The 15,979-nt window shown below is 32.0% G+C and overlaps 1 protein-coding gene across 1 annotated transcript in view; it reads left to right on the top strand.

Moving 5' to 3' along the window:
- Positions 1 to 7,351: 7,351 nt before the first annotated feature.
- The window catches only part of LOC137927501 (chaoptin), a 67,006-nt gene continuing 58,378 nt past the window's right edge, over positions 7,352 to 15,979 (top strand). The window contains exon 1 of the mRNA XM_068771313.1: positions 7,352 to 7,668. The gene's annotated coding sequence lies outside the window, so the exon portion shown is untranslated. The remainder of the gene's footprint in view (positions 7,669 to 15,979) is intronic.

The raw sequence follows: 15,979 nt of genomic DNA, 5'->3' as shown, positions 1-15,979 counted from the left end.
ATGATAAACACAGTATACAATAAAATGTGTATTGTAGTTAAACAAATTAAAAAAATTAATTTCAAAATTACCTCCTAAAAAAAAGTAAGACGATTCGACTTTCTACCATCATCTAATAGAAGGCCTCCCCTAAAGACAACCCTAATGACATCTTGAACTGCCCGTATCCGGCGACTTTGACTGTGTCGTTCGTCCTATGTATAGCGTGATTTTCTATAGTAGTTAGTAAATATTTACATACATTTTTGTCAATTAACTATAATCTGATAATAGCAACAGATCGTAGCAATGTTCATTGCTTATGTGCATCCGCGAATCTAAATATAAGTGTTTCAAACGATAGGCCCTGTCGTGGTCTCGTTTTCTTAGGTCCGTGCTTTCATTAAATCTATAATTCGACTTTAAGAAGGTCGTCTTTCCATCTAAAGGGCGGAAGACCGAAACTGCGTTTGCTGGTCTGTGATCTCTATTCTAGAATCTTAAGGCTCCAGCGGCCGTCTGTTCTACACTATGTAAAGTTTTAAATTTTACCATGGTATGAGATAATGTTTGTTACTAAAGATTTTAATGGATTTCAAAATTCAAGTAAATAATTTCATCGATGAAATAACTTATGCAGTTAATTTTTCATCAGAAGAAATGGTGTTTAAATAGAAGTAGAATACTGCTACAATACAACTTAGCGTGCCAAATGCAGTCGTTTACTTGGTTTGTATTACTTTGCAGTAGCTGGTACTGTTAAACTCCGATGTAGCCTGTAGAAGAGCGGGGAATTTCAAATTTGCTGTTTCTGAAAACTTCGTGTTATTGTGTAAGTTTCAAGCTAATAGTGAAGATACTTCAAGACTATGTTCTGCTTTTACTTGGACAAACATTTACCGAATACAATTTGTGTAGTAAAAATAGAAACTTTTTATCCTTAAAAACTGTTTTCATTTCTGAATTAAGTTTGGTTAAAATTGGCGGTAAAGCCCATGAGCGAAAATCATTAATATTAAGTTAAAAAGATCAATAACAATAAGAACTACAAGGAAATGTGAGCAAACTTGTTGATAGTCCAAGAGGAAAGAGACTGTGACACATGTGGAAAAAACAGTACAGTCGATTATTTTGTTGTTTGTTTTGATTTTTTTCTTGGCATCATTATAGGGGCAACTTGTTCACCTCTTATAAGTATAGACAGGGACTTTACTATTCATAGCGTTAACATTTTTTTCAGTTTAATTTTCGTTTCGTCTTTCATATTTCACATTTTCTCTCACATTTTTCTTCATTCTCTTTTCATTCTTTCTTCGATCATTCTTTATTATTTTAATTATGTAGTGCATACATTTATAACACTATGTAGTAATGTACATAAAAAGGAATTCAAATTCACGGCAAATAACTTTGATTGCTTTTATGTTTTAGTAAGATTATTAATTTATAATGAATTTGAATAATTTCAGAAATCAGAAATCTAACATAGCGCTTTGCTTTAAAATCATATCTTGCGCGATGTATTAAATGAAATAGTAATAAATCATCGTCAGTGCTGTCCTCGATTTTACGCGCGGTTAAATCCACGTCCGTCCCAATTAGGCTCGGATAAATGTTGCTAACTTATCTGTTGAAAACCAGCGTATGGTTCTTTGTCGGGCGCTTATTGTGAGGTACGATATTGTGATATTCATTTATTAGACGTCTCACTAACGATGTATGACCCTATTATTCGACTACCTTACCTGTTAACCATGGTGACAACGTAAGTTTTCTAATAATGAAAATATAATCGGAATGGCCAATTTTTAAAATGCACCAATGTTTTTTAAGCTTGCTCTTCGGTAATTTAGGATACTTTATAATACATAATAGAAAATTTAGGTGACATTGATTGTTGCCCGAATGTACTAGTTTCTTAGTTTAATAAATAATGTATAACATAAATAGTAATTGATTATAGTGAATGTTTAGTCCATTTACTGTTAATTAATTGTAATAGAGTTAAAAAGCGTTTAAACTATTCGAATTATATCATATTTAAATGGATTATTGTTTATTATCTGTCCCTGCAGACTTTATACTGCCGGAAGTTATTGGCGGTCACGTTCTTATAGAAAAAAATATTAATGTAGCTTATTTCATAGCGATCACTTTATACAGGATGATTAGAAATAGATGTAAAAGATATAAAGCTTTTTGTTATTAAATGACCCTTATGTATATTATATACACTTTCACTCTTCTAAAGCTTTTAGATTTATTTCCAATTACCTTGTAGCAAAAAGTCATTAAAATTACCGTTTTGCATTGCGTTTCTATAACATAATTAAAAAAAAAACATCAAAAGGCGTAATAGGCAGAATAATACTATTGATTGTGTCATATCTGTCATTAAAAAAATTTTTCCTGAATGTCTACATTCGTAGAATAGCCATTTTGATAATTTATATTAAATTTAGCGAAATGAAGTATTTTATTTATAATATTGTTATTATTTTATAATTACTGAAAAATTAGATAAATTAGTATCGTAGTTGCCTCTTTTTGCACTGGTAAAACTGTACAGCGGTAGAGGACTGAGGTCTGTGATTGAAGGTCGCGGGTTCCATTCCCTGGTCACGATTTTATAACACTTTGTGGGTTAATTATATAGGATTGCCACTGTTTACAAACAAGTTTCCAGAGGATGGGCAGCAACATCCTCTACGTACCATAATCCCACACTCTGACTATATAGCGTGGTGAGCCTTGCAGTGGGCGTTTATGGGTTGAAACGTCGATGCTTTGATAGGCTACTAACGCATAAATTTTTCGTCATTTTGGTAGCAATGTCCCAAATAGTATTTACAGTTTCCACGGATTCGAAGGAGCAGGATGTAGATGACACTTAGCCTAAACCTCCTTTATGGGTAGCGAAGGATGCCTTCCGAAGCCTCGGTTTGGGTCGCTAATTTTGATTGTCTTATGTATATGAGGTCGCCGAGCTCTTAGATCGCTTAGACAGGAGTTCGATTGAGTGATCTGGAGCAAGGGCCCTCAAAAGAGGACCTGAGCTTAGGTTGTAACTCGATACCCGGAAAGCATTCCAACTGAAGAGTTTCCGTGCGGACTGAATCTCTACTTGGTCGGTTCTTAACTAACATTTTTACCACAGAAAGGAAAAGAAGTGGCGAAACTCCAAACACTCTTCTGTCTAATATGACCGAGGGTAGGTTCACCTGTGATAATAGTATATCACAGGTGTCTAATATAGTTTCTGAAGAAGCTGTTTATTTGTAGTGACAGCGTTCCCATATTTTTTTTTGTATTTACAATAATATATAACGACTTTAATGTTCGAGATGTTCGCTCAACTCATTACTTGACGCACAAGTTAATGATCCATAACAAACAAGCAAGTGTCTATATATAGCAGGCGATAAACAGCTTCAGCGGAAGATTAAAAAAGTAGGGTCGTACATAATTTTATAATTGAAATTCCTCTATGCTCGGATGACTCTAAGCCATTTTCTCACGAGTCCTCTTGTCCGCGGACTATTAAGTAGTTGTCGGAATTTGCATCCATAATCAGTCATCATCTGTCTCTGTCTGTGATATAAATGATGTAAGTGATAGATAGATAGCGACTACGAAAGCGTACATTCACAATAAACGCTATAACACGTAAATATTTTTGAGGCGGTTTTATAGGCAAATGGAATAATAAAAATATTTTCTTTCGTTTCTTGTATGCTATTCGTTCTAAATATGAACGCGTCTTATTTGTTTTGTTGATTATTAAAGGTTATTATGTTTGTCTTTTAACAACGCAAAGAGCTGTAAATTGGAGTTGTGTACTTTTACATACGATATTATTATGTATCACTGACAGTTAAACTTGAGAGTAAATAAGAATATTTGGTTATTGAAATACGAAACACGCACATTTTGTATGTATAATTCTATCTCAGATGACAGCACCTTTATTGCGTTGTCTAGATCATAAGCTTTATATTATATATATTTTAGCTATGTATAAAAAAACACATTAAGTATTTGTTAAGTTATAATTAGGTTGTTTTTTTATGCAAAATATTATATCACGTAAAATATTTAAACTTATATGAGAGTGGTTATGACACCCAGCGAACGCTGCTGCCTATCCTCTAGAATTTACATCCACTGGGAATCATATTTAATTAATGCAAAAAAGTATGAATTATACAAGATGGTATCTCAAGAATCGAACCAGCGACCTGCGATCGCAAGTCTCAGTCTTCTACCGCTGGTTTACCTCTGTTCAAAAGAGACATCTATGATACTAATTTGATAATAAAAAAAGGATTTTTAGCAATTGTAACATAACATCAAATTTTCTTAATTAAACGATCCACTTTTTACGAATACAGACCTTCAGAAAATCTCTTTCCAATGATTATAATAAATGACACAATCAATAGTATTTTTATAGCTAATACGCCTTACAAAACGATAATTTTTGTGATTTTTTCCTACAGGGTGATTGGGAATAGGTCTAAAAGCTTTAGAGGAGTGAATGTATAGTCCTCTCGGCTGGGCTACCGCTGCTTTCCATGTACTCACTTATCACGTTATATTTCTTTACAAATGGTTTGCATAAGATTTAGAGACTTAAAATTTGCTAAAAATATTTAATTCGCCATACGCAGTGAGCGTTTTTGGAGCGTTCATTAAAAATGTATATTTTCAGTCTTTGTTTATATATATGATGAGTATTACTTTACGTATTTACTTTATGCGTCTATTTGGTACATGCAATATAACATTTTTTACAAATTACATATATACAGCTACGCGGGGGAATAAGAAAATAATTAATTTATGTAGAGTTCCCTCTATATAAATTAATAGTGATGTTAAATTAAAAAGTGAATAACAAAATAGGTTTTTATTTCAAAAGCAATTGATTTTTAATTTATCATTGATATCTAAAATCGCGTTCTTACAAAGATACGCTTCAATGGTTAATAAATCTTGGAACTAAGCGGTATAACGACGAAGATACTTAGATAATCGCCATGGACGCATCTATCTTCAACGTAAATAGCTGTAACAAATTATTAGATTATGGCCGCCGGTCGTAATGTTTTGAAATAGGTTTCTCAATAAACTAATTTAGAAATTTACTGTTTATAATTACTTAATATTAATATTACTATTTATCATTGTTTAATTATTATTTGATATGTTTTTAATAAATGGCTGTGATGTGGATCGATGATATAATCAAGGTCGCGGGAAGTCACAGGATGCGAACAGTGTAAGACCGGCCATTTTGACTAGTTCTAGGAAAGTCCTATGTCTCGCAGTGAGCGTGTATCGGCTCACTTGAATGAATGTAGGAATGGCTGTAATATTGTAACAGGAAGTTTTTATTGCAAAGTAGTATAAAATGTATATAAAAAGGATTTTTAAAGAATAATAAAATAAACATTGGGCAAAATAGCGTTTTTTCCGTGTCACTTTTCAAATAAATCACACAGGGCGTAAAGCGCACAATATTCTACCGAAACTTGTTCTATCAATCTTGTCATCCCTACAATGTGTGACAGTATTAATATTAAATACGTGAGCTCGCGTCTGGAACATTCGCGCCTTTACATCAATCATTCGAAGCTAACTGTTACAATGCGAACCGTTCGAAGCCTCTGTGAAATTGTTTGGAATGATTTGAGTCAGTTAACATAAGTTTGACAAGCCGTTTAAGCCAACGAATTGTTTCAGTGTGACGATGTCAGAGTTGTCCTAATTTATGTATTACCGTTTGCGTTAAAATAAGGATTCATCATTATCATAATTTCATGGACATAGGCCTACCAGCAGATTTCCTATAGGACCAGTTGAAATTAGCTTGTATCCAGCGTCGTCAGTCCATGTGGACAAATGTCCCACGCTGCCACACATGTGTGATGTGTGGTGATAAGTAGCTTCAGTGGTCGTGCAAGTTTAAGGTTTTAATATCCTGTTATGAAAAATAAAAACTTCTGGCGTAATTAAACAAAAGTGAAAAAAATGTGTTAATGATTTTATATTATGTTTAATTAAAAAATTATATTGGTATTTGTTATTAAATTTATTTGATTAAATGACTGTAAGCTTAAACAGAAAAATGTAAAGAATTTTTGATATAAAAAATACCGTTAAATGTTAAATATGGTTACGAACTATAAAAACCGCAAGCTGATTGATTCTTAAACAGAATACGTCAGTAAGATCGAAAGATCTAAGTCGGAGGATTCTTTGTGTGATTTCAATGTGAAAGCAATTTGTGAGGGAGCAAAAATCCTCGACAAGTTCGCCGTCGCTTGTTATCTAACTTTGCATGAGATACGCGAATTTGGAGCGAGTTGTGGCACGATTTCCAAGTATCAATACTTCTTTAGCTTTTTATGGATTCTTGACATTATTAAACAGAATTGTATAATTTCATTTACCAAGAAGTTTGAGAAATAATCTATTTAATCTCAATTGAATTGGAATGAAGAGAGCTTCTGGGTCTTCCTATCATTGGTAAATATTCTTACAAAGCTATTTTATTTGTGCATCAAAAAAATATCTGAGAAAATTTGGCACGACTTAAAAACTCAAAGCTAAGAGGGTCCCCAAGTCATTCCTAAGGCTTGATATATGTAGAGCCTACAATAAATTCAGACATTTTTTTATTATTTTAACATTACGCTTGCAATAGTAGAGAAATATATCCTCAAACTTAATAATCCCTCTCTCTGTAATAGGTTGGTTTTAATAAATAGTTTTAATAAGTTTTTGTCTTATTAACATTTTTAATTTATTACATGATAATATAGCGACATAAGAGTACATTGATTTTTTAAGATGCCTAGAGAAATGTTCACAAGCTTATTTTTATTTCTAGCGCGAACCTTATTTAAATCGCTATTTCTTTTATATTTTTTATAAATGTATATGTTGTCTACGTATTGTAATATTTTTTCTTAAGGAAACGTTTCTCTTTGAAAGCCTTTAGTTTCTAAATAGATAATACTGTGCACTAATATAATAAATTTATTTACTTGTGTGCAAGAAGCCTCTGAATTAAATGTTCAAACCTATTTTGTATTACTGTTTGAAGCTTCAAGAGTATCTTTGTTTAATGTCCATGAAAAGTGAATAGTTATTGTTATTTCATGTGATATAAGACATAATGCGCGTGCGTTTTCGCTCAGAATGTGTCGAAGGTTAATAAGATCTGTAACAGATCTATACTAACAATGACAAAGGTAATGTCGCACGCAATGAAGTAATGAAATAACTTGGAAATGTCAAAGCCTGTCGGCTAATGTTCGACCTCGCTCCCACTCTCGGAGCAACGGTACTCGTGTCTCGGCCGACGAAGCCTGCGGCTGTCTCCCAGGCACTGAGGTCTGTGCCCCCGCGTCGGTTAATGTGTGTTTGCGCGCGCGCATCTTGTTAAAAACACGATCTCAGGTATAAAATATATCAGTATTTAATATTGTGTAAATTTGGAGAAAGGAACAGGAATTCTGGTTAACGTATGTCGTCTAGAAGATTTCGACGCGACGCGTGTTCTGTGCAATGTCGCGGATTGTGAAAAATTCAAGTTTGCACGACGACAAAGTGCTTTTGTATCGTGTTTGAGCTGTTGTTTGTGAATTTACTTTTTAAGGACTTTGTTGGAATATAGCGGAGGTAAGTTTGAATGGAAATTTCGCATCTCAGTATCTTATCAATATGAATAAGTACGAGGTTTCCGTCAAAACTCGGTCTTACGAATAAATTTGTTTTACAAGGCGGTCGTTACGACTACTTGAGCGAGATGGGTCTGAATAAATGAATGTATTGTCTTGTTAATTAAAGATGAAATTTTGTCAGACGAACCACAATGGCTAATTTAGAAGAAAATAGTAATTTTTCGGGCTTTGCATTAAATTTGTGCTAAGAAAGTGGAAAAATATTAAATATGAAGATTTTTTATCTTTAGAGGTTTTATTAAGGGGGAGGTAACATCCACTTTTTTAATTTTTTTTTGTATTACTTTATTACATCGTTATGCATAAAAGAACCTAACCAGCTGCTAACAATGTCAGACGAAACAGACTAAGCCTCGTTGCTCGCTTTGCATCATTAGAGTAAGTAAACGTGTCCTACTTTAGCGACGAGGAAAAGTCGAAACCCTTCATTATTCCACCTCTACAACGGCGAGCACTCCTTAATTCCCTTTATGAAATTCTTTGCACTAATTAAAACTGTGTTAAATTAAAAATGGAATTTTCAGGAATTTCTTTTGAAACTCTTCGACACTTAGCATGTATAGACATGCTTTATCAATATAGTGAACAAATATTATATCATCATTATTATTTGGACTGGACGTCCACTTCTAGACGTGACCTCTTGAAAGCGGCCTTCATTCTTCATTCATTCAGTGTCTTTTGACGACCTTGATAAGGTTGTCTGTCCAACTCGTTGGTGGACGTTGTTCCGTGATCTCGACTCTCAAAACCTAAAAGCCAGCGGTTATCTGTTTTGCCTGCTATGTGGCTTTCACAACTTGTCAATTGATACCTGTCCTCATATCTTATTCGATCTCGTAGAGAAATCCCAAGCATATCCCTATACATGACTTAATAAAGATTTATTTGATAATAATTGTAATGTTGTACAGAATGTTTCTCAGATCTTGCCGTAAAATAAATAGTAAACATTTATAGAGTGTAAGATTTCGTGGCGAACGGGGCAGACTTATGAAAGAATGATGATGCTTACCTTATTCTAGTACATCGGAAATATCATAAAACCCTAATAAACAGCAATTTCAATTTTTGCTGAAATATATTTCAACCAAAGACTTTCGATATGGCGAAATAGCTTACTATAACTAATGAAAAAAACTTTTTATTTTAACCATGAAGAAATTTTTAATAGGCGCTTCTATCATTAAATGCTTTCTCTATGCTAAGCTTTATGCTTTTTCACTAGTTTCTATTTGAATAATGATGAATTGTGCAATTTGTTACTTTAGGATTTTTAAAAAAAATTAAAATAGATAGAGCGGCGGTAAACAATGTCACATACTGTACGACCCATCCGTAATTCGACAAGAAACCGGCTTTGCGCCATTTCATCTGCCTCGGTGTGCGATGACGTAAACCGTTTCGAGGTGAACACGTGATCCATCACATCATTTTTGAGAACGGTGAAAAATTCATTTTCTAAAGAAAGCAGAATCGTTAAACGGTAAACGGGAGAGCTTGAGTCAAGGGGATTGAAGATTTTACTTCGAGTTTAGACTTTTTTTATATTTTTACCTTGGAAGTCGGCCGTTTTAATGTCATAAGAGAAAGAATCTAGGATAGTAGAGATAGTTACAAGGCGATGAATGCGTCGTAACGCCATTTGAAAAATAACATTAAACTTACGAAATAGGTTTTATAAAAATTAATATCAATTAATCATGTATATGGTACGATTTGATTCATTGGATGTATTCAAAATTGTGTCCTAAATGTACATTGGACACTGTATTCGAAATTTAAAATGTCGTAGTTATTAAAACCAAATTATTGAAATGTAGGATTTTTTTTATTTTCCCTTATAATAATTTTCGTTTTAAATTCACTATAAATCAATTAATAAATATTATTACATAAAAAGTTTAAAGGAATCCATAAGACAAATATCTAACCAGACAGGTCAAACAAGGAAAGTACATGATACCATCCGTAAGGAACAGAAAAAAACCCGAAAGTCAAAATCCCAGTGGTATTTAACTAAGTCGATTTTTTTTTCGAATATTATAAATGTAATCAGCTTAGGGTTAAAGTAACGAAAGAAGTTATTAGACATTTTGTTCTTACAGAGTATTGATTGTCAGTATAACTGCATGGTAGGGTAACATACACATACTTATACAGCCAAATTTTGTCAACAAACCGTATGTAGTTTGACCATATTGCATGTACCTATTTTTTGACAAATAAATATGTGTAAAATAAAAAACTTTACTCAATACATGGTGTAGTCAACGTTATTATTTTTTAATTTCATTAAAAATTACAGCCATATTAAATAAAATAAAGAGAACATAATTATAAGAAGGCCATTGAAAAGTTCTCACAAATGTAAAAAAAAAACAAAACAGTTATATTATCGGTATTATAAATAGAGAATAACTAATTATATATTATTATTACACATGGTGTGATAGTTTAACAGAATAATTTTAAAAACATTGCATTGTAAAAATTTGTGATAATATTTGTAGAACATCCATCCAACCGGAAATCCAATTACTTGATGTGGTGGATTACCTCGCACATGGCGTCTATCTGACAGAAGGCTTGAGTTTCAACAATAAGAGTAACGCAAGACTTACATGTGTTAATATTTGTGCAGTATACCTAGCTAATCCAACTAAGCGTCGAGTCAAATCAAAAGTAAAGCTTTTACCGAGGTAAAAAGTTTATATCGATTGCAATATCTCAAACTCGCCTATCGCACAACAAGGCCTTTGTTTTATAAATATTGTTATGATTGCTTTAGAGATTATAGCAAAGGGTTAGTGAATATCTAAAGATAAATTGATTGTAGGTATAAAATCGGATCCAAAATCATAAATAATGGATCCAGTAATATTAAATATTGCAATAGAGATATTGTTGGAAAAAGCATTACAAAAATTCGGATTACTACATATTAGAATTAATTATTGTTTACTATCTGTCCATGCAGACTTTATTTTGCCAGAAGTTAGTAATTAAAGACTTAAAAAAATTCATTTGGAATATTCCCTTTGCTGTGTTAATTAAGAACGGATTATAGGAAATACAGCTAGTTTCATATAAAATTAACCCACAATCAATGCGTGATAGGCATTGATCCCGAAAGCTTTCAGAACTGTCCAGTTTCAGAATAATATTACAATATTACGAGGAAGTGTATTAAAATAGATCATCGTCTCATTGTTTGGACAGTCCAGCTATTATGCAATATTTGTTTTCAAAAAAAAAAAGATAGTCGTAGCAAATGGGTACAATAGCATTTGTTTGTCTGTTGTTTTGAAAAAGTTTGAAAATAACGTTCTCGTAGCAAAGTCCACTTTCATCAGAACAACTTGTCAGCGCAAAACGAGTACCCGAATATTTGACTATGGCAAGTGTGGAATTGTTAGGTCATCCTTTTTACAGTCACAACCTTCTAACACATTTCATTTATTTCTAAAAAGTTATTCTTAAAGTTCATGGAATACGATTTCAAAATGCCAAAGAAGCGGTGGTTATGTTCTAAAAAGCCGTGGAAAAGACTCTTGAAAAGGAGTGCTAATTAATAATGCTTTTACAGGATGCAACAACGCATAGATTGTCAAGGAGACTATTTTGAAAAACAATTAATAATTTATAAGTTGCTGCTTAGTTTAATTTTTGTATTCTACACTTTGAATGTCACCATTCGTATTACGTGTACAAGTAAGACACTTCCATCACAAAGATTGGATGCGAATCTAAAACACAGAGCATTGTGTTCTTGCCGCTGGTGTTTTCATTCCTAGAGTGCATTTTTTAAAGTAAAGTTTCTTTAATGATGATAAGGATGACAGCTGAAGTTAAATGTTTTTTGTAATCTATAGTAAGAAGTAGTAGCGGAGTGTAATATACAGGTAAATTCTTACGACTTTTATAAAAAAAGTTCCTTAATATATTTTAGATCTTAGTTTTAAATCTAATATTACACATATGTTACTATACAAGTAAATTATTAAATAAATTTTATCACAGCGTTTAAAAGTTTTTAGTTAATTGAAATGTATGGAACTTGGTTTTTTGACTTATTTACATGGTTTATATTATAATGGCATACATCAAACATTGTTAAATTTAATTTTCAAAGAGCAACTGTTTTTAATTTCTTTCTTTCTTGCTCTTCACAGCAGAGCTGGCTTTTAAAATTAAATCCAGCATTCCGAGCTTACTGCTTATAATGGTTAAATAGTTGACGATTAAAAAGTGCGCTTATAAATATTCAATTTGCATTTGAATTTGAAACGATGACCAAGCTGGCTTTGCGCCATAGCTTTATATATAAGCCTATTTACTTTTATTTTAAAGGTTGTTGTTGGTCATATTCGGACGGAGCCCGAATGAAGGAAAGTCTACATTAAAGGAAAGAACGCTCATTGTGCATTTCCAAGACCTGTAATAAAAACTGCGAATACGTCTCTGCCATTAGACATCTTCGCGTTGAAAGAAATATTTCTTGAATATTAAATTGTATGTATATATATAGTGCAGAAAATTAGAAAAAAAAAGTAATATAAGACCCAGCGTTAACTTTACTTAATATTAGCTTTTTAAATCATTTTCGTAATATTAGGCCATTTTTTCTATTTTACATAATTCATAATTTTTGAATTTATAATGACATTTAGGATTATTAATTTATTGATTGAAAATATTTCACGTTTATTGTTTACATGTAATGTTTCTGTAACTGGTAACTTTATACATAATAATATGTATTTAAAATTATCTTATTTTATGAAAATTAAAACGACCGTGTTTGCTATGTAATTTAGATAAAAAAATCTCGATCTTGAAAAATTACATAAATTTGCGAACTCAATTCTCGTTGTATCGATTAGGCAACAATCTATTACCTTAAATTTTCTCTCTATTTTATTTTTAATGTTACCGGCAACATAGCAATAATACTGGCAAATTAGTAATTACATTACCAATTCCAACGCGTAATGTACGTTTAGACGTGCAGTTGCGGGTGTGATTATATTAATTACTAAGTTAACCATGCTTGGCTTAAACGTTTTAGGGACAAAATTAATTTTAATTCACGTGCTAAGTTTCTGTTCAGAATAAATTTATTGATATCACTGATTTATTAAATTTCTATGCAACTTTATTAACAATGAAACTTAATGCAATTGAACATTTACCGTCAGACAACTCATGACATTTAAAATTAAGATAAACTTAAAGAACACGAAAACCGGAGAAATATTTTCCTTGTTTCTTGTTATAATATAGTAATTATTATTGATATATTTGGAATTTTACTTCACTTTTAGTAAAGGTATTTAGTAAAAGCACGAAACTTTATGCAAGTTTTTGAATCTTAGCGGATCTTAGGCTTTTTTCAAGTCCGTGGAGAAATATTTATTTTAATAACTAGCTATAAAACAATCTTATATAATATTTATAATAGACGTGGAATTAATTATGATACATCCGAAATGCGTACAATTTTCTGCTAAGAGTCTTAACAAAGGTTATTTATACACATTGGATCGTATTCTTATTTTATATATATTATAATCATTTAAAATATTTTGCAAAATGTAGCCGTGAAAAGTATATCTGTATATATACATGTATGAGATTTCCACCTATTTACTGACTAATCACGATATCTCTTGCACCATGAGATTAATAAGGTTGAAATTTGGTATTTATATTTATTTTTCCAAAAATGAGTCAGCTAAAAAGAACTTTACAACTCACCTATAGTGGGGTTAAGGAGATGTTCATAAGATTCGCGAAGCGGGCTTGCGAGAGCTAGTATAAAATATCATCACAAATTATCAATAAATAGTCTAATAATGAATCAACTACACTAGCTTCTGTATGTGCCATTTTGCCAATTGCATCACCAAATAGATTCATTATGCAAATTTAATGCAATGTTATAAAATCATCTCTATTAATCTAAACACTATCTCTCTATCTATTATTATATACACTTATTTGTGAATATGAATTTTTTTATATAAATGATGAAATATAAAACTTATGGATACGCAAATTTTGTATCAAACATCGCGAGTCAAAATCCCATGACGCTCGTGTTTAATATTCGTGTTTAACGCGCGTACTTGATAGCGCATTCTGGTCACGTATTCTTTATTTCTCGTGCATTTGACACTGCATTCGCCTTGCATACCCTGGTTGTATAAGGCATCCGTCTATGGGTATTTATATAAAGTTGGAATTACAATTTATTATCGATAAGAAAGGTAATTTGTAAACCTTTTTTATTTTATGTTTTATTTACGATGCTGACAGCATCCTATTATTTGACAGTTACGTTAGAATATATGACATACATATTAAGAGCTTTTTGTTATTCTATACTTACTTTTTTAGGCCTTTTGTCCATCCATTATATGTATACAAATTTATTTTTTCCTACACCTGGTTTTTATTCAATGTTTCTTTACGCTTTTTTAATTTAATATAAATTAGAACTACTATCTAACTAACTATTGTAATTCACTAATTTTTTTTATTTAATTAATAATATTATAAACGAGTAAAATATGAACGTTATTCTTTTATTTTTTATTATGTAAATATATATTTTTTTTCTATTTCGTAGATGTGAAACAAGCTTTTGTAATACTGTTACGTTCATGTACATAAATTTCAAGTACTTACGTTATGGATTTTTATAAGTAAGCAATTGTTGAGACATTTTAATATTAAATAAATAAGTAATTGATTAATACCCAGCAAGCTCGTACTCAGAAAGAATTTAATAAGAATGCCGTTTTTCGAATACGAAGAGGTATAATCGAGGAATGCGGTAAATTTTAGGAACAAGAATTTAAAAGATTCAGTGATTTCTACAAACCCCTAAGGGACTCGCATTGTGGAGAGTAGAACGTGCGCCTGTTCTTCTGGTACCTATCTATATCTATGTAGACATATCTCTATGTAATTATAAGGGCTGTGTAGTTAGATGGGCATGGATATTATTGCCAATTTATAGTAGATACAGAAATACAATATATATATAATATAATCACTGGCCAATTTCAGAAGTGTCATTTTCATCTATGTATATTAAAAAAATTGTTTCTTAATATCACAAGTTACACATGTATAACTTGCGATAGTAGAGCTTATATGAACACTCACGAAATTAACCGGTTTTAATAATAATCAGCGATTGAGACGTAATTTGTTGCTGTTATTCAACGAATAACTTACAAAACCGTTGCGTTGCTTGTTACGCTGCCTTTTAGCTTTTTCGCAAAAATCGACGCGTTACCGTTAAAACTCACTCGAATGTCACGCCGCTCGAACACGTCATTCTCTTTCGAGTTATCGGCAAGAATCTGTCATTGTCGGTGTGAAATGCGGCAACGTTTTTACGCTACGTGAGAATCGAGATATTTCACTATAATGTGTCTTAATGCACATGGCGTAGAGAAAAATGAAACCGCTAGGGCTGTCACACGTCTATTTAGTGTAAATGGGTAATTCTTACGGAGAGTTTCGTGCCCGAGAGACTCGTATGAAAGTGTAATGCGATAAGTTTCCTCCGTTCTAGCCGAAGGTTTTGAAATATTACGCGGGAAAGCCGACAAGAGCGAAAGTGTTTGATAGGTTATATTTGATTTCTTTGAACAAGGCTTACTTAATATTGTTTGTAAAGGTCGAACATGATTGAGGGCAAGAGACATAAGGAGATTGTAAACTTTGTCTGTAATAGGTAGACAATGATATTACTATCAAAAGTTAGTATATTAAATTACGTTCTTATTGTAACAAGTTTATGGAATTTTGATTAATTTCTATCTATTTAAAATTGATGCTTATCTTTGGTTTAGATTAATTTTACATACATATTTAAACGAACTTTTGTGACAAAGTCTGTATATATATACCCTGTAAATAAATTAAAACTACATTATTTCTTTATACTAGTGTTAGCTAAAAATACGGTATTTATATTTAAAAAGATAGTCGACATTCCAACAGGTGACTTTATTTCATATCATCATCATCATTATCATAAGCCTCCCCCTTAGACTAACGAGGTCGTCTGTCCGGCTTAAGAGTGTAAGTCCTATGCTGCACTTGTCGGTCTGTGGTCTCCACTAGAACTAGAACCTTTAGGTACCAGCGGCCTTTTGTTCTACACGTTATGTGGTCTACCTATTGCCAATTTCATATGCCAATCCACTGGTCTATATCGGTTATTTACG

This window comes from Battus philenor, unplaced genomic scaffold (genome assembly GCF_028537555.1).
Source record: "Battus philenor isolate CCGP_79_NKW_IND1 unplaced genomic scaffold, ilBatPhil1.0.hap1 SCAF_10, whole genome shotgun sequence".
Classification (NCBI taxonomy): domain Eukaryota; kingdom Metazoa; phylum Arthropoda; class Insecta; order Lepidoptera; family Papilionidae; genus Battus; species Battus philenor.
The sequence above is the reverse complement of the archived record's forward strand: the minus strand, read 5'-3'. Positions and strand labels throughout refer to the sequence as shown.